Below are 19053 nucleotides of genomic sequence, written 5' to 3' on the forward strand. Positions count from 1 at the left end.
CTTTTGTTACTGATTTCTAGTTTTACTCGTTATGTTCAGAGAAAATACTTGATATAATTTAAATTTTTTAAACTTTTTTCTAAGACTTGTTTTGTGGCCTAACATATGGTATCTCCTTGAGAATGATTCATGTGCTTAGGAAAAAAATATGTACTCTGCAGCCATTGGATGAAATACTCTGTAAATATCTATTAGATCCATTTAGTCTATGGTGCAGATTAAGTCCCATGTTTGTTTCTTTGTTGATTTTCTGTCTGGACAATCTGTCCAAGGCTGAAAGTAGGGTATTAAAGTCTCCAGCTATTACTGTATTAGGTTCTCCCTTTCTCATTAGTTCTAATAATATCTGTTTTATACATTTAGATGCCTAAGTGTTGGGTGCGGTGCATATATATTTACAATTGTTATATCTTCTTACTAAATTGACCCCTTTATAATTATATAATGACCTTCTTTGTCTTTTTTTATTTTATTTTATTTTTTGTGAGACGGAGTCTCTCTCTGTCGCCCAGGCTGGAGTGCAGTGGCGCAATCTCGGCTCACTGCAAGCTCCGCCTCCTGGTTCATGTCATTCTCCTGCCTCAGCCTCCCGAGTAGCTGGGACTACAGGTGCCCGCCACCACGCCTGGCTAATTTTTGGTATTTTTAGTAGAGACAGGGTTTCACCGTGTTAGCCAGGATGGTCTCAATCTCCTGACCTCGTGATCTGCCACCCTCAGCCTCCCAAAGTGCTGGGATTACAGGCATGAGCCACCGCGCCTGGCCTTCTTTGTCTCTTTTTATAGTTTTTGTCTTGAAACCCATTTTGTCTGATTCAAGTGCAGCTACTCCTGCTCTTTTTTGGTTTACATTGGCATGGAATATCTTTTTCTGTCCTTTTATTTTCAGTCTATGTGCATCTTTACAGGTGAAGTGTGTTTCTTTATAAGCAACAGATCAATGGGTCTTGTTTTTTCACGCATTCAGCCACTCTATGTCTTTTGATTGGAGAGTTTAGTCCATTTACATTTAGTGTTATTATGAATAAGTAAGGACTTACTTCTGCCATTTTGTCATTTGTTTTCTGGTTGTATTGTGCTCTTCCTTCTTTTCTTCCTTACTGTCTTCCTTTAAGTGAAGATGATTTCCTGTGGTTGCATATTTTAATTTCCTGCTTTTCATTTTTTGTGTATCTGTTGTATGTTTTTCAGTTTGAGCTTACTATGAGGCTTGCAATTAATATCTTATAACCTATTATTTTAAACAGATAACGATTGATTGCATAATAAACAAACAACAAACAAGCAAAAAGAAAACAAAATGTCTGTTCTTTAACTTCATCCCCTCCCCACTTTTTAACTTTTTGTTGTTTCTGTTTAGACCTTATTGTACTATGTCTTGAAAAATTGTTGTAGTTACTATTTTTATCAGTTCATCTTTTAGTCTATTTAAGATGCAAATAGTTTACACAACACAATTACAATGTTATAATATTTTGTGTTTTTCTATGTACTTACTATTACCAATGAGTTTTGCACCTTCATATGCTTTCTGATTGCTCATTAATATCCTGTTCTTCCAGATTGGTGATCTCCCTTTAGCATTTCTTATGGGACAGGTCTTTAAAACTCTATGGAAGGATGAAATCCCTCAGCTTTTCTTTGTCTAGGAAAGTGTTTATTTCTCCTTCATGTATGAAATATATTTTTGTCAGATATACTATTCTAGGATAATAGTTGTTTTCCTTCAGCACTTTAAATATGTCATGCCATTCTCTCCTGGCCTGTAAGGTTTCCACGGAAAAGTCTGCTGCCAGATGTATTGGAGCTCCATTGCGTGTTATTTGTTTCTTTTCTCTGGCTGCTTTTAGGATCCTTTCTTTATCTTCGACCTTTGGGAATTTAAATATTAAATGTCTTGTGGTAGTCTTCTTTGGATTAAATCTGCTTAGTGTTCTATAACGTTTTTGTACTTGAATATTGATATCGTTCTCTAGATCTGGGAAGTTCTCTGATATTATCTCTTAGAATAAACTTTCTACTCCTATCTCTTTCTGTATCTCCTCTTTAAGGCCAATGACTCTTAGATTTACCCTTTTGAGGCTATTTTCTAGATCTTGTAGGCATGCTTCTTTTTTTATTATTATTATACTTTAAGTTTTAGGGTACATGTGCACAATGTGCAGGTTAGTTACATATGTATACATGTGACATGCTGGTGCGCTGCACCCACTAACTCGTCATCTAGCAATAGGTATATCTCCCAATGCTATCCCTCCCCCCTCCCCCCACCCCACAACAGTCCCCAGAGTGTGATGTTCCCCTTCCTGTGTCCATGTGTTCTCATTGTTCAGTTCCCACCTATGAGAGAGAATATGCGGTGTTTGGTTTTTCTTCTTGCGATACTTTACTGAGAACGATGATTTCCAATTTCATCCATGTCCCTACAAAGGACATGAACTCATAATTTTTTAATGGCTGCATAGTATTCCATGGTGTATATGTGCCACATTTTCTTAATGTCCAGTCTATCATTGTTGGACATTTGGGTTGTGTCCTCTACTTGTATTTTCTTTTTTTTTCTTTTTTTTTTTGAAAGGTTTTTTTTTTTTTTATACTTTAAGTTTTAGTGTACATGTGCACATTGGGCAGGTTAGTTACATATGTATGCATGTGCCATGCTGGTGCGCTGCACCCACTAACTCGTCAACTAGCGTTAGATATATCTCCCAATGCTATCCCTCCCCCCTCCCCCCACCCCACAACAGTCCCCAGAGTGTGATGTTCCCCTTCCTGTGTCCATGTGATCTCATTGTTCAATTCCCACCTATGAGTGAGAATATGCGGTGTTTGGTTTTTTGTTCTTGTGATAGTTTACTGAGAACGATGACTTCCAATTTCATCCATGTCCCTACAAAGGACATGAACTCATCATTTTTTATGGCTGCATAGTATTCCATGGTGTATATGTGCCACATTTTCTTAATCCAGTCTATCATTGTTGGACATTCGGGCTGGTTCCAAGTCTTTGCTATTGTGAATAATGCCGCAATAAATATATGTGTGCATGTGTCTTTATAGCAGCATGACTTATAGTCCTTTGGGTATATACCCAGTAATGGGATGGCTGGGTCAAATGGTATTTCCAGTTCTAGATCCCTGAGGAATCGCCACACTGACTTCCACAATGGTTGAACTAGTTTACAGTCCCACCAACAGTGTAAAAGCGTTCCTATTTCTCCACATCCTCTCCAGCACCTGTTGTTTCCTGACTTTTTAATGATTGCCATTCTAACTGGTGTGAGATGGTATCTCATTGTGGTTTTGATTTGCATTTCTCTGATGGCCAGTGATCATGAGCATTTTTTCATGTGTTTTTTGCCTGCATAAATGTCTTCTTTTGAGAAGTGTCTGTTCATGTCCTTTGCCCACTTTTTGATGGGGTTGTTTGTTTTTTTCTTGTAAATTTGTTTGAGTTCCTCATAGATTCTGGATATTAGCCCTTTGTCAGATGAGTAGGTTGCGAAAATTTTCTCCCATTTTGTAGGTTGCCTGTTCACTCTGATGGTAGTTTCTTTTGCTGTGCAGAAGCTCTTTAGTTTAATTAGATCCCATTTGTCAATTTTGGCTTTTGTTGCCATTGCTTTTGGTGTTTTAGACATGAAGTCCTTGCCCATGCCTATGTCCTGAATGGTAATGCCTAGGTTTTCTTCTAGGGTTTTTATGGTTTTAGGTCTAAGCTTTAAGTCTTTAATCCATCTTGAATTGATTTTTGTATAAGGTGTAAGGAAGGGATCCAGTTTCAGCTTTCTACATATGGCTAGCCAGTTTTCCCAGCACCATTTATTAAATAGGGAATCCTTTCCCCATTGCTTGTTTTTCTCAGGTTTGTCAAAGATCAGATAGTTGTAGATATGCGGCGTTATTTCTAAGGGCTCTGTTCTGTTCCATTGGTCTATATCTCTGTTTTGGTACCAGTACCATGCTGTTTTGGTTACTGTAGCCTTGTACTACACTTTGAAGTCAGGTAGTGTGATGCCTCCAGCTTTGTTCTTTTGGCTTAGGATTGACTTGGTGATGCGGGCTCTTTTTTGGTTCCATATGAACTTGAAAGTAGTTTTTTCCAATTCTGTGAAGAAAGGCATTGGTAGCTTGATGGGGATGGCATTGAATCTGTAAATTACTTTGGCAGTATGGCCATTTTCACGATATTGATTTTTCCTACCCATGAGCATGGAATGTTCTTCCATTTGTTTGTATCCTCTTTTATTTCCTTGAGCAGTGGTTTGTAGTTCTCCTTGAAGAGGTCCTTCACATCCCTTGTCAGTTGGATTTCTAGGTATTTTATTCTCTTTGAAGCAATTGTGAATAGGAGTTGACTCATGATTTGGCTCTCTGTTTGTCTGTTGTTGGTGTATAAGAATGCTTGTGATTTTTGGACATTGATTTGTATCCTGAGACTTTGCTGAAGTTGCTTATCAGCTTAAGGAGATTTTGGGATGAGACAATCGGGTTTTCTAGATATACAATCATGTCATCTGCAAACAGGGACAATTTGACTTCCTCCTTTCCTAATTGAATACCCTTTATTTCCTTCTCCTGCCTAATTGCCCTGGCCAGAACTTCCAACACTATGTTGAATAGGAGTGGTGAGAGAGGGCAGCCCTGTCTTGTGTCAGTTTTCAAAGGGAATGCTTCCAGTTTTTGCCCATTCAGTATGATATTGGCTGTGGGTTTGTCATAGATAGCTGTTATTATTTTGAAATACATCCCATCAATACCTAATTTATTGAGAGTTTTTAGCATGAAGGGTTGTTGAATTTTGTCAAAGGCTTTTTCTGCATCTATTGAGATAACCATGTGGTTTTTGTCTTTGGTTCTGTTTATATGCTGGATTACATTTATTGATTTGCGTATATTGAACCAGCCTTGCATCCCAGGGATGAAGACCACTTGATCATGGTGGATAAGCTTTTTGATGTGCTGCTGGATTCTGTTTGCCAGTATTTTACTGAGGATTTTTGCATCAATGTTCATCAAGGATATTGGTCTAAAATTCTCTTTTTTTGTTGTGTCTCTGCCTGGCTTTGGTATCAGAATGATGCTGGCCTCATAAAATGAGTTGGGGAGGATTCCCTCTTTTTCTATTGATTGGAATAGTTTCAGAAGGAATGGTACCAGTTCCTCCTTGTACATCTGGTAGAATTCGGCTGTGAATCCATCTGGTCCTGGACTCTTTTTGGTTGGTAAGCTATTATTATTGCCACAATTTCAGATCCTGTTATTGGTCTATTCAGAGATTCAACTTCTTCCTGGTTTAGTCTTGGGAGAGTGTATGTGTTGAGGAATTTATCCATTTCTTCTAGATTTTCTAGTTTATTTGCGTAGAGGTGTTTGTAGTATTCTCTGATGGTAGTTTGTATTTCTGTGGGATCGGTAGTGATATCCCCTTTATCATTTTTTATTGCATCTATTTGATTCTTCTTTTTTTCTTTATTAGTCTTGCTAGCGGTCTATCAATTTTGTTGATCCTTTCAAAAAACCAGCTCCTGGATTCATTAATTTTTTGAAGGGTTTTTTGTGTCTCTATTTCCTTCAGTTCTGCTCTGATTTTAGTTATTTCTTGCCTTCTGCTAGCTTTTGAATGTATTTGCTCTTGCTTTTCTAGTTCTTTTAATTGTGATGTTAGGGTGTCAATTTTGGATCTTTCCTGCTTTCTCTTGTGGGCATTTAGTGCTATAAATTTCCCTCTACACACTGCTTTGAATGCGTCCCAGAGATTCTGGTATGTTGTGTCTTTGTTCTCGTAGGTTTCAAAGAACATCTTTATTTCTGCCTTCACTTCGTTAGGTACCCAGTAGTCATTCAGGAGCAGGTTGTTCAGTTTCCATGTAGTTGAGCAGTTTTGAGTGAGATTCTTAATCCTGAGTTCTAGCTTGATTGCACTGTGGTCTGAGAGATAGTTTGTTATAATTTCTGTTCTTTTACATTTGCTGAGGAGAGCTTTACTTCCAACTATGTGGTCAATTTTGGAATAGGTGTGGTGTGGTGCTGAAAAAAATGTATATTCTGTTGATTTGGGGTGGAGAGTTCTGTAGATGTCTATTAGGTCTGCTTGGTGCAGAGCTGAGTTCAATTCCTGGGTATCCTTGTTGACTTTCTGTCTCATTGATCTGACTAATGTTGACAGTGGGGTGTTAAAGTCTCCCATTATTAATGTGTGGGAGTCTAAGTCTCTTTGTAGGTCACTCAGGACTTGCTTTATGAATCTGGGTGCTCCTGTATTGGGTGCATATATATTTAGGATAGTTAGCTCTTCTTGTTGAATTGATCCCTTTACCATTATGTAATGGCCTTCTTTGTCTCTTTTGATCTTTGCTGGTTTAAAGTCTGTTTTATCTGAGACTAGGATTGCAACCCCTGCCTTTTTTTGTTTTCCATTTGTCTGGTAGATCTTCCTCCATCCTTTTATTTTGAGCCTATGTGTGTCTCTGCACGTGAGATGGGTTTCCTGAATACAGCACACTGATGGGTCTTGACTCTTTATCCAATTTGCCAGTCTGTGTCTTTTAATTGGAGCATTTAGTCCATTTACATTTAAAGTTAATATTGCTATGTGTGAATTTGATCCTGTCATGATGATGTTAGCTGATTATTTTGCTCGTTAGTTGATGCAGTTTCTTCCTAGTCTCGATGGTCTTTACATTTTGGCATGATTTTGCAGTGGCTGGTACCGGTTGTTCCTTCCCATATTTAGCACTTCCTTCAGGAGCTCTTTTAGGGCAGGCCTGGTGGTGACAAAATCTCTCAGCATTTGCTTGTCTGTAAAGTATTTTATTTCTCCTTCACTTATGAAGCTTAGTTTGGCTGGATATGAAATTCTGGGTTGAAAATTCTTTTCTTTAAGAATGTTGAATATTGGCCCCCACTCTCTTCTGGCTTGTAGGGTTTCTGCCGAGAGATCCGTTGTTAGTCTGATGGGCTTCCCTTTGAGGGTAGCCCGACCTTTGTCTCTGGCTGCCCTTAACATTTTTCCTTCATTTCAACTTTGGTGAATCTGACAATTATGTGTCTTGGAGTTGCTCTTCTCAAGGAGTATCTTTGTGGCATTCTCTGTATTTCCTGAATCTGAACGTTGGCCTGCCTTGCTAGATTGGGGAAGTTCTCCTGGATAATATCCTGCAGAGTGTTTTCCAACTTGGTTCTATTCTCCCCATCACTTTCAGGTACACCAATCAGACGTAGATTTGGTCCTTTCACAGAGTCCCATATTTCTTGGAGGCTTTGCTCATTTCTTTTTATTCTTTTTTCTCTAAACTTCCCTTCTTGCTTCACTGCATTCATTTCATCTTCCATCACTGATACCCTTTCTTCCAGTTGATCGCGTTGGCTCCTGAGGCTTCTGCATTCTTCATGTAGTTCTCGAGCCTTGGTTTTCAGCTCCATCAGCTCCTTTAAGCACTTCTCTGTATTGGTTATTCTAGTTATACATTCTTCTAAATTTTTTTCAAAGTTTTCAACTTCTTTGCCTTTGGTTTGAATGTCCTCCCGTAGCTCAGAGTAATTTGATCGTCTGAAGCCTTCTTCTCTCAGCTCCTCAAAGTCATTCTCCATCCAGCTTTGTTCCGTTGCTGGTGAGGAACTGCGTTCCTTTGGAGGAGGAGAGGTGCTCTGCTTTTTAGAGTTTCCAGTTTTTCTGTTCTGTTTTTTCCCCATCTTTGTGGTTTCATCTACTTTTGGTCTTTGATGATGGTGATGTACAGATGGGTTTTTGGTGTGGATGTCCTTTCTGTTTGTTAGTTTTCCTTCTAACAGACAGGACCCTCAGCTGCAGGTCTGTTGGAATACCCTGCCCTGTGAGGTGTCAGTGTGCCCCTGCTGGGGGGTGCCTCCCAGTTAGGCTGCTCGGGGGTCAGGGATCAGGGACCCACTTGAGGAGGCAGTCTACCCGTTCTCAGATCTCCAGCTGCGTGCTGGGAGAACCACTGCTCTCTTCAAAGCTTTTAGACAGGGACATTTAAGTCTGCAGAGGTTACTGCTGTCTTTTTGTTTGTCTGTGCCCTGCCTCAGAGGTGCAGCCTACAGAGGCAGGCAGGCCTCCTTGAGCTGTGGTGGGCTCCACCCAGTTCGAGCTTCCTGGCTGCTTTGTTTACCTAAGCAAGCCTGGGCAATGGCGGGCGCCCCTCCCCCAGCCTCACTGCCGCCTTGCATTTTGATCTCAGACTGCTGTCCTAGCAATCAGCGAGACTCCGTGGGCGTAGGACCCTCCAAGACAGGTGCGGGATATAATCTCGTGGTGTGCCGTTTTTTAAGCCCGTCGGAAAAGTGCCGTATTTGGGTGGGAGTGACCCGATTTTCCAGGTGCCATCCGTCACCCCTTTCTTTGACTCGGAAAGGGAACTCCCTGACCCCTTGCGCTTCCCAAGTGAGGCAATGCCTCGCCCTGCTTCGGCTTGCGCACGGTGCATGCACCCACTGACCTGCGCCCACTGTCTGGCACTCCCTAGTGAGATGAACCCGGTACCTCAGATGGAAATGCAGAAATCACCCATCTCCTGCTTCGCTCACGCTGGGAGCTGTAGACCGGAGCTGTTCCTATTCGGCCATCTTGGCTCCTCCCCTGACTTGTATTTTCAAATAGCCTACCTTGAGCTTACTAATTCTTTCTTCTGCTTGATTAGTTCTGCTGACAAGAGACTCTGATGCACTCTTTCATATGTCAATTGCATTTTGAACTCCAATATTTCTGCTTGATTCTTTTTAACTATTTCAATCTTTTTGTTAAATTTATCTGACAGGATTCTGTATTCCTTCTCTGTGTTATCTTGAATTTATTTGATTTTACTCAGAACACCTATTTTGAATTCACTGTCCGAATGGTTAAATATCTGTCTCTCCGGGATTGGTCACTAGTGCCTTATTTAGTTCATTTGGCAAGGTCCTATTTTCCTGGATGGTCTTGATGCTTGTGGATGTTCTTCAGTGTCTGGGCATTGAAGAGTTAGATATTGTAGTCTTTGTAGTCTGATCTTATTTGTACCCATCCTTCTTGGGAAGGCTTTCCAGGTATCTGAAGGGACTTGGGTATTGTAATCCAAGTTTTGGTCACTGCAGCCATATCCCCATTAGGGGCACCATAAGTCCAGTAATGCTGTGGTTCTTGCAAACTCGTGGAGGTACAACCTTGGTGGTATTGGATCAGATTCGGAAGAATTCTCTAAATTACAGGCAGAGACTCTTCCTCTCTTCCCTTACTTCCTCCCAAACTAAAGGAGTCTCTCTCTATGCTAAGCTGCCTGGAGCTGGGGGAGAGGTGATGCATGCACCCATGTGGCCACCTCCACTGGGACTCTGCTGGGTCAGACTTAAGCTAGCATTCCACTGGGTCTCACCCAGGCCTGCGGTAACCACTGCCTGGATACCACTTATGTTCACTCAAGGCCCTAGGGCTCTACAATCAGCAGGTGGCAAAGCCAGCCAGGCTTGTGTCCTTCCCTTTAGGGTAGCAAGTTGTACCTGGTCCTGGGCAGGTCCAGAGATGTCATCTGGAAGCCAGGGCCTAGAGTTGGAAATCTTAGAAATCTACTTGGTGCTCTGTTCTACTGCAGTTGAGCTGATACCCAAGCCACAAGACAAAGTCCTTCCAATTCTTTCCTCCCCTTTCCACAAGGAGAGGAGTCTCTCCCTATGGCCACCACTGCCCTGGGCCAACAGCAAGTTCTGTCTCACGACCACCAACGTTCATTCAAAGCCCAAGGACTCTTCAGTCAGCTTTTGATGAGTGCTGCCAGGCCTGGGATTCTCCCTTCAGGGTAGTGGGCTCCCCTCTGGCCTAGGGCAAGTCCAGAAATGCTGTCCATGAGCCAAGCCCTAGAATCAAAGACCCCAAGAGCCTACTTGGTGCTGTACCCTACTGTGGCTGAGCTGGTGGTATGCTGATTTTTGGTTCTTATAGAGGTGCTCTTTTGTGTGGGCAGTTGTTCAATATAGTGTTCCTACAGGAAGGATGATCATTGAAGGCTTCTATTCAGTGAAGGCTGCTCTGCCTCCTCTCCTAGAAGACTTCATTTCTTCATAACTTCATTTCTGTCTTCTTTATGGTTCAGCACTGTCCAATCGAAATTTCTGTGATTATGGAAATACTCTAGGCTTCACTGTTGAATACAGTAGCCACTAGCCATATGTGACTATTGAGCACTTAAAATGGGGTTAATGTGACAGAGTACTTAATTTTTAATTTTATTTAATTTTAATCTATTGATTTAAATTTTAATTTAAATATCCTCTTGTAGCAAGTGACTACTGTGTTGGACAATGTATGGAAAGGCAGACATCCTTGGCACTATAAGCCACATTACTTGACTTTCAATTATGGAAATCCCAGGGAAATAATTATTATAGGAACTATGTAACACTAGGAGATAAAGTACATCTGATAGTTCAGCTAGATCGAAGGCGGTGTTCTATCTGAACAAAATCTATAGATGTCTTCTGGTAGTAATCCATCCATGGACTGTATACTGTTGAAGGCATAATTCTTTTTGCCAGATTTAGCTATGTCAAGGAAAAATTATCTAAAACGTGCAAATGTAAACTAATAGTCTTTATGTTTATCAGTAATTTCTGTCAACTCGCCTCAAATGCAATAGTCAGTTGGTACAAGTCTGAATTCACTCAGTTATTGAGCAAAGAACTATTCTATTTAGATAACTGTTAAATGTTAAATGTGTTCTGAAAATGGGAGCATAGGTTTTTGGCCCAGGATTTCAACATTTAAACTACTCATAACCAAAGCAATGATAACATGGAACCAAGGGGAAACTATCACCAGGACTTCAATAAAGGCTGTGAGTCAGCACAGGATAAATAAAGATGCATTATTTTGAGGGGGAGGTGGTGAAGAGAGTGATATGAGAGGAATATGGGCACTGAAGGCAGGCCTTGACGTGACTCCTAGCTGTGACTTGGATAGCTGAGTGACCTTGGGAAATTTGCTTTAGTTTTCTCATCTGTAAAATGATAATAATATCTACCTTGCACATTGCTGAAAGGGCTATAAATAATGTGTTGCAAATGCCTGGTGCATCTCAATAAACGGTAGTTAATATTATTGTGACAGAGTTACAACCATAGCAGCCAGTACTAGCTGAATCCCATCAAGCCATCCTTTAAATTTATAACAGAACAACTTCTTTTTTATAAGGAAACACCTACAAATAAAGTTCTGACCCAAGCCAATAGGAGATTCACAAATGGAAACATTAAGTGAACTACAGAAGACAGACCTCCTTTGTCCACAAGCTTTACCTGTTAAGGTCAAGATTCCTTTCCTCTCCATTAATATTCTCCCAAATTCAATCCAGAATTAGGAAGAAATTAAAGAGCAAAATGTAAAAGGTGACTGACAATTCAAAGAACTGAAACCGCATCTGTTTTTATTGGAAACCCAAATCACATGTAATCTTTGGAGAGTGGAATTTGACTGCAAAACCTCAAAGAAAGGATCCACGAAAAGGATGAATTAGAATCAACATTTGAACTCTTCCCTCCACTGCCCCAGCATCTCCACCCATTTTTATCCATTTGATTCCCATACTACAGACTGCCATTTTAGCTTATCAGAACCAGACATTGAGGAGCAACATAAGACAAATAGTTCAGAATGCTCTGATTTGAATGTGTCCCCCCAAAATTGATGGTTAGAAACTTAATCCACAATACAACAGTGTTGGGAAGTTGGGCCTAATAAAAGGTATTTGGGTCTTGAAGGCAGAACCCTCATGAATGGATTAATGTCATTATCGTAGAAGCAGGTTAGTTATAATGAATGTGGGTTGTTATAAAGTGAGCCTGGCCCCTGGTGCCTTTCTGTTTTGCATGCACTCACTTGACCTTCCACCTTTCTGTCATAAAAAGACCCTTGCCAGATGCCAGCACCGTGCTCTTGGACCTCCCAGGCTCCAGGAGTGTAAGAAATATATTTCTTTTCTTTACAAATTATCCAACCTGTACTATTCTGTTATAGCACCAGAAAGTGGACTAAGACATAGGACAGACGGAAGGCAAATGCACATTCCTATTGACAGAGAGGTTTATAAACCTGCCCACGGCTCTTAGCAATATTTCTTCTTTCAAATGGGAATCTTACATTTGTTTCACTAATAATGAAATTATTTCAGCAGTAACCATGGGATGACAGTTTGCAGGGACAAGAATAATGAGCAAATAGTGCTTCTTACCCATTTCATTTGATAGCCATTCTTCTCTCTAAAAGGCATTGTAGTTAATGCTACCATTGTACCAAATAATTAAATTATTCTCCAAGTAATTCACATTAAAATTCTCTCTCACTCTCTCCTCAAATTTAAATACAGGTAATTATGTAATATTTTTAGTTACAGGCAAATAAAAATTCCTACCTATCCAAAAAATTACTAAACTCAAGCATACATGTTGCTCATCAATTAAGTGGAACAAATTTGTCAGGATACAAATATATCTAGAGATACAGGGTAATGAGGTGATTATAAAAAACATATTGAGTTAAACAACCTGGGATTGATGATGCCTCGGATCCACCTTTTACTAGCTAAATGACCTTGGGCAAGTTATTCAAGCGCTTTAAACTTCAAGTCCTTCATCTCCTAAAAATGGAAATAACAATAACACTTATTTCATAAAGTACTTCTGGTTAAAGAACTAATATACATAAAACTTCTTGCATAGAGCCTAACATGCCCGGAATCAATAAATTACAAATAACATTGTTAAATATATGTAATTTTTATTTTGTGCGTGGTAAAAAGACAAATATGAAAATTATTTATGCAGGTTAATATATTTGGCATTATGTTCATGCAGCCAAACCACATCGTGTTGTATTTTTCCCATATTCAAAATAAAGAGTGCCAACCAGAATCAACAGGAAAAAAATTCACATCTAAACATATTACTATAAATTACAAGAACAACAAAAGAAAAGGAAAAATTCTGTAAGCTATCCATTAGAGAAAAAAAAAGACCTTCAAAAAAACATAATTAAATTGGCATCACATGTTTCAACAGGGACACTGTAAGGAAGAAGACACTAAAGTGATATTTTTTTCACACTATGAAAGAATGAAAAACTTGAACTTAGAATATATCCTGCTATAGTGAGCCAAGATCATGCCACTGCACTCCAGTCTGGGTGACACAGTGAGACTCCGTCTCAAAAAAAAAAAAAAAGAATATATCCTGCTATAATGGTAATTTTAAAATGAAATTGAAATAAAGATATATTCAGACATAGAAAGCCTCAGAAAATTTACTATACAAGAATTCACTTTTAAAACATTCTTGAAAGAAGCACTCCTGAAAAAAGAGAAACCAATCTAAAAATACTTCATAAGCTCCAAGAAGTATGCATGAAAACAAGTTAAAATCTTTTGGGTTTGTGATATGAATAAGCAGTTACCAAACTAGGAGCAGAAGACCAAAACATAGGCACAAATGAAAAGGAAGAAAATCTAGAAAATCAAAGTCTAAATGATGCCAAAATCAAAAAAACATATCTGAAGATGAAAACATAACAAAGGCATTAAGAACATGCCAAGGACAGGGCCTTCTTTAGGAAAAAAATAAGCACGTGTATTATTTTTAATACCTTGGGAAGAACCACTAAAAAATAAACAGAATACACAACTTTCAATGAGTATAAGAAAAATTCACCTATTCAATGAATGCAGAAAAAATGCAGAAAATTGTTATACAATTATAAAATAAGACATGAGAAATAAAAAGTAAAGTAGTAACTCATTTAATGTAAGTGAAGTAAGTTGATGAATTAAACTAGAGACCCTCAGATTAGACTAAAGGAGCAGCCATATGCTATCTATATGTCATGCATTTTAAAACAAAAGGATACAAACATGTTTAAGATAAAGGGATGAAGATATTTCAGGCAAATCTGAACCATAAGACAGCAGTGGGAGTGATATTAAAAACAGATAAGAGATATGAAAAACACACAACACCAGAAGGACTCTTATATACCTGAATACATAAGAATAAATTTAAAACATACATAAATAGACAGATATAGATTGTTATGGTTTAGATGTTTGTCCCTTCCAAATTTCATGTTGAAATATGATTCCCAATGTTGGAGGTGGGGTTTGGTAGGAGGTGATTGGATCATGGGGTCAGACCCCTCATGAATGGTTTAGCACCATCCCCTTGGTGATAAGCGAGTTCTTAGTTCATGCAAGTTCTGGTTGTTTACAAGTCTGACTCTTTGCTCTTTTGCTCCCATTCTCACTATGCCTGCTCCCCCTTCACCTTCCACTATGATAATAAGCTTCCTCTGGTCCTCATCAGAACCAGATGCTGGCCCCATGCTTCCTGTACACTCTGCAGATCTTTGAGCCAGTTAAGTCTCTTTTCTTTACAAATTACAAACTCTCAGATATTCCTTTATAGTAACCCAAATGACCTAATACAGAAAATTGGTAATGAGGAGTGGAGTACTACTATAAAAATATCTGAAAATGTGGAAGTGGCTTTGGAACTGGATAACAGGCAGAGGTCGGAAGCGTTTGGAGGACTCAGTATCCCGACAACAGGAAGATGAGGGAAAGTTTGGCACTTCTTATAGAGTGGTTAAAAGGTTGTGACCAAAATGCTGATAGTGATATGGACAATGAAGTCCAGGCTGATGAGATCTCAGATGGCAATTAGGAACTTATTGGGAACTGAAACAAAATCACTCTTGTTATGCCTTAGCAAAGAACTTGGCTGCATTGTGCTCCTGCCATAGGGATCTGTGGAAGTTTGAACTTAAGAGTGAAGACTTAGGGTAACTGTCATTGAAATTTCTAAGCAGCAAAGCATTCCAAATGTAGCTTGGCTGCTTCTAACAGTCTATGCTTAGACGTGAGAGCAAATAAATGACTTAAATTTGGAACTTATATTTAAAAGGGAAGAAGAGCATAAAAGTTTGCAAATTTTGCAGCTAGCCATGTGGTAGAAAAGAAAAACCCTTTTTCTGGGGAAGAATCCAAGAGGGCTACAGAGCAACCACTTGTTACAGAGATTTCCACAACTAAATGGGAGCCAGGTACTGATATCCAAGACAATGGGGAAAAGGCCTTGAAGGCATTTCAGAGATCTATGTGGCAGCTCCTCTCAGCACAGGCCTGGAGACCTAGGAGAAAAGAATGGTTTAGGGGGCCAGGCCCAGAAATCCCTGACTTGTGCCACCCCAGGAAACTGTTCCTCACATCCTTGCTTCTCCAGTTACAGCCTCAGATCAAAGGGGCCCAAGAAGAGCTCACACCACCACTCCAGAGAGCACATACCATAAGCCTCAGCAGCTCCCATGTGGCATTAAGTCTGCATATGCTCAGAATGCAAGATTTAAGGAGGTTTGGCAGCTCCCACCTAGATTCCAAAGGATGTATGAGACAGACTGAGTGCCCAGGCAGAAGACTACCATGGGGGCAGAGCCCCCACAGAGAAACTCTCCTAGGGCAATGCCAAGGGGAAATGTAGCATTGGAACGTCCACACAAAGTTCCCACAGCAGCACTGCTTAATGGAGCTGTGAGAATGCATCCGCCACCCTCCAGACCTGGGAAAGATAGAGTTATCAGCAGCTTGCACCCTTTTCCTGGAAAAGCTGCAAACAGTCAGCTCCAACCCATGAGAGTAGCCATGGGGCCTGGATCCTTCAAAAGCAGAAGGATGGAGCTGCCAAGGCCTTGGGAGTCCACCCCTTGCACCAGTGTGCCCTGGATGCATGACATGGAGTTGAAGGAGATTATTTTGGAGCTTCAAGATTTAATAACTGCGCTGATGTGTTTCAGACATTCATGGGGCCTGTTGTCTCTTCCTTCTGGCCAATTTCTCCCTTTTGGAATGGTAATGTTTACCTAATGCCTGTACTACCATTGTATCTTGGAAGTAAATAACTTGTTTTGATTCTACAGGCTCATAGGTGAAAGGAGATAGGTCTCAGATGAGAGTTAGGACTTTAGACTTGATGCTGATATAAGTTAAAATTTTGCAGACTATTGGCAGGTGATTGTTGTATTTTGCTATGTGAGAAGGACCTGAGATTTAAGGGGCCAGGGGCAGAACGATATAGTTTGAATGTTTGTCCCCTCCAAATCTCATGTTGAAATATGATTCCAGTGTTGGAAGTGGGGCCTTCTGGGAGGCGGAAGACCCCTCATGAATGGCATAGCACCATCCTATTGGTGATAAGTGAGTTCTCACTCAAGTTAGTTCACACAAGATTTGGTTGCTCAGAAGTCTGGGACCTCTCCCAACCCTGCTCTCTTGCTCCCACTCTCACCATGTGATGTGCCTGCTTCTCCTTCACCTTCCACCATGATTGTAAGCTTCTGTAGGCCCTCACCAGAAGCAGAGGCTGACAGTACACTTCCTTTATACCCTGTAGAACTGTAAGCCAATTAAATCTCTTCTTTACAAATTATCCAGGCTCATGTATTCCTTTATAGTAACATAAGCAGCCTAATATATAGAGAGAAAAGTATAAAATGGTTATAAACATGTGTGTATGCATCTATGAAATAGGTAAAGAAACAGCAGACAGAATTATGAGAAAAAAACAGATAAATCAACATCACTCCTTCAATCCTCTTTCTAACTTTACTGGCCAGGCACGGTGGCTCACGCCTGTAATCCCAGCACTTTGGGAGGCCAAGGCAGGCAGATTACTTCAGGACAGGAGTTCAAGACCTGCTCGGCCAACATAAAGAAATACATCTCTACTAAAAATACAAAAATTAGCCAGGCATGGTGGCAAGCGCCTGTAATCCAGCTACTCCGGAGGCTGAGGAATGAGAATCACTTGAACCCAGGAGGCGGAGGCTGCAGTGAGCCAAGACTATGCCACTGCACTCCATCCTGGGGCACGGAGTGAGACTCCATCTCAATAAACAATAAATAAATAAATAAATAAATTATTTATTTCCTCACTACTGAATCATTCACATTAAAATAAACAGTTTTTTGATGCCACTTTCCTGCTTTAGTTACCTCTCCTCTCTTTTCCCATTTACAGCAAAAGTCCTCAAAAGGGTGGTCTATATTCTATGCCTCCCATCCTCTTCTTCTCTTCTCTCTTGAACCCGCTCCAATCAGGTTTTCATCTCCAGCATTCTACCAAGACTGTTTTTTTCAAGGGCCCCAATTACTTCCACAGTGCTAAGGTAGGCGATCCATTGTGAATTTTCATATTCGGCCAAAGCTGATCACTCTTTCCCCCTTGAAACAATTATGTCACCTGGCTTCCTAGACACCACTCTTTCCTCTAGCTTTCTTTCCACTGCCTTAACCGTTCCTCTCAAGATTCTTTGTTGGTTCCTCACAGAAACATTAGTCTAGAGCCCAGGCCCTGGGCTCCAACACTAACCACACTAGTCTCACGACTTTAAATACCACTGACTTGCTAAAATCTTCAAATTCCTATTTCTACCTCAGATATCTTCCTGGAACTCCAGGCTCATGTATCTGAATTCCTATATGACATCTATACTTGCATATCTAAAAGGCATCTCACATTAATATGTCCAAACTCAAACTCCTGACTTACAGCCACAACATCTGATTCTCCAAGATTCTTTTCCTTCCCAGTAAATATCAATTCTATTCTTCCACTGTTCAGGCCAAAACTCTTTCTCGCTTTCTTAACCCTTCTCTTTCCCTCAAACTACTCATTCAGTATATCAGCAAAATCTGTTTGCCTTTCCTTCAAAATATATACTGAATCCACCCACGTGTACTACTTTTATGACTCCTACCCTCATCCAAGAAACCATCCTATCATTTCTCATCTAAAGTATTGCAATAGCATCCTACGTGGTTCCTTACAATCTATTCTCATCACAATAGCCACTGTAAGCCTTATAAAATTTAAGTTAGATTATGTGACTCTTTTCATCAAAACTTTCCAGTAGGTTCCTACATCTCTGAGAGTAAACCCCAGAGTTCTTAAAATGTTCTCTCTAATTCAGTCTCCAATTTCTGCTCTGGTATTGACTATTACTACACTGGCCTCCTGCTATTCCATACATACCCCTTCTGCCTCAGGGCCTTTGCACCTGCTGTTCCCTCTGCTGGAAATAATTTTCTACTAGACATTCACTCATTTTTGCTTTCTTCTGGTGTTTGCTCAAATTCCATCTTTCCGTGAGTGCAGTTTGCTTCAGGAAATTCCTATGGATAAATTTATTGGAGTAAACATTGCACTCACCAGCTGGATGCAGTGGCTCATGCCTGTAATCCCAGCACTTTGGGAGGCCAAGGCAGGCAGATCACGAGGTCAGGAGATCGAGAACATCCTGGCTAACACGGTGAAACCCTGTCTCTACTAAAAATACAAAAAATTAGCCGGGCATGGTGGCCGGCGCCTGTAGTCCCAGCTACTTGGGAGGCTGAGGCAGGAGAACGGCATGAACCCGGGAGGTGGAGCTTGCAGTGAGCCGAGATCATGCCACTGCACTCCAGCCTGGGTGACAGAGCGAGACTCCATCTCAAAAAAAAAAAAAAACAAACAAACAAATTGCACTCACCTGAATAAATAACTTGTTCATCAAACAACAGTTTACTTATCAAGAGTCAATTCAAGATCCTTGCTTTGCTGTATCCACCAAACCTAAACTATATTACAAACCAGCCCAGTCCCTATCAGTTTCCCTCACTGAATGACCCATCTTAAACCACTCTAGCCCAGACCCTAGGGGCCTATAAATATCCTACTTCTGACTTCTCCTTCTGACACTAAGTCTCTGTGAAAATGGCATTCTCCCTTGCGGCAGTAAGTTCAAATGAACAGGTTTTCTGGTGATATTTCGAAGAATTCAAGAAGGAACTAGAGCATTCTTATCCAAGTTGTTCCAAGAAACAGGAAAAGAAAAAAAAAAACCTGCCCATTCATTTGCGAGGCTAGTTCAACCCTGATTCCATAGAGAGTCTATATAAGAAAAGAAATATAATCCAAATCACTTATTAACATTGATATAAACATTTCTAGATAAAATATTATCTACACACGTCCAAATTCAAGAAAA

Source organism: Gorilla gorilla, chromosome 3 (assembly GCF_029281585.2).
Source record: "Gorilla gorilla gorilla isolate KB3781 chromosome 3, NHGRI_mGorGor1-v2.1_pri, whole genome shotgun sequence".
Lineage (NCBI taxonomy): Eukaryota > Metazoa > Chordata > Mammalia > Primates > Hominidae > Gorilla > Gorilla gorilla.